Raw genomic sequence first — 1,679 nt, 5'->3', positions numbered from 1 at the left:
GGAGATGATGAAAAACAACATTCGTCCAAAATTGTTGCATCTTAACCAGCTCAAGCCAGTGGCCAAAGTCCCATCTACTCCCCCATCATCTCCAGCACCTCCAGTACCACCAGCAGCACCAGCCCGACGGGCACGACAGCCAGATATCCCTGCTATATGGGAGGCAGTGCAGTCACTGCAGCGTCAGCAGGGATCTATGCAGAGGAGAGCTAGATACTCTCAGAGCAGACAGATGGCTTTTCAGGATTATATGAGTGCACAGATGGTCGAGCTATGTCGCCAGCAGGACAGACAGGCATCACCATTCGCATATCCAGCATATGCTGGATCTGATGAGGAGGCCCCAGGCCCGACCACTGCTGAGGATGCCACTGCTGCTAACACTGAGACGGCTGCTGTTGAGGATGATACAATCTGCATTGATGATGCCACTGCTGTTGAGGATGATACAGTCCGCATTGATGATGCCACTACTGCTGAGGCCGACCAGGAGGATGCAGGAGATGACGACACACCCACCACTGATATGGAGGAGGACTGATCCTCACATCAGTTTATCTGTTTTCAGACTTTTATTTTTTTTAATTATTATTTTGCTGTTTTTACTATTAGTCTAGTGCATGTAGACATGGAGGTATATTGAGACTGACCTGACATGACTGATATTGTTTTGGATAGATGACATGCTGACGTAGTTTCTTTATCTGTGACATGTGTGCAGAGTACATTACCATTTTTTTTCTGATATCTTGCTTAGGATTCTTTTTAGATTTAAATTTATTGCTGAGGACAGCAAGATTTAAATCTGGGAATGGGTACCAACGCAATTTATCAGACCATAAACTTCACATGGTCGGAAGGAGAAACTCATGATTACACGGAGTACACAGAAATATCCAAATTACAAATGCAGTGTTTCAGGGGAGTTTCTTAATATTATTTTCATATTATAGTTCATTATTTTTATATTATTTAGTATTAGTTTATTTTAGAATTATTTTGATTTAGTATTAGTTTATTTTAAGGTCTTCATATATATTAGTTAGTTAATATTTAAGTTTTTTTTTATTAAGACCCCATCCATCTTAGTCAATAAATAAATAATTAAGTGGATCTTTAGAGGTTTTCCATTGTGCTTGATATGGATGCATAATGAATAATTACATGAAATTGGTTGATAGTTGATATCAAGAGTATAAAGATGTAGATAAATTTTATTTTCGTACGTAAATGAGCGTCAGTCAAGCATGCTTCATAGTTCACTGGAATAAGAGAAGAATAACTAGAGTAATCAAAGAGAGAGTGGAAATAAGTCTCACATCCTTCGCCGTAAGCTTTTGAGCCTAAACAGAATTTTTTTTGTGGTGTGAACTTCTCTGTATGAATCACTCTAGAACTTGTTTTGTTTCTCTTTGAAATGGTCTGTAGTATACAATTGTTGAAATGATAGAGGCAGTTCTTTCTGAAAGCTAGATAGCCAAATAGCCACCCTGATGTTCATCCTTAGTTGAAGCCCCTTTGAGCCTAGGCCTATTTATTCATTGACAGCTTATTGTGAATAGCCATTTTATACACATCCTCACCTGAACTGATTAAATTTCAAATTTAAATGAGGGACTAGATATGATTGAAACAAAAAGAGAAAATCAAACTCTAAGTGTATGGGAGAAAAGGGTGAA

Source organism: Gastrolobium bilobum, unplaced genomic scaffold (assembly GCF_033153095.1).
Source record: "Gastrolobium bilobum isolate Gb01-03AN ecotype WA unplaced genomic scaffold, APGP_CSIRO_Gbil_v1 utg3226, whole genome shotgun sequence".
In the NCBI taxonomy this organism is placed as follows: Eukaryota; Viridiplantae; Streptophyta; class Magnoliopsida; order Fabales; family Fabaceae; genus Gastrolobium; species Gastrolobium bilobum.
This window is presented reverse-complemented; position numbering follows the sequence as displayed.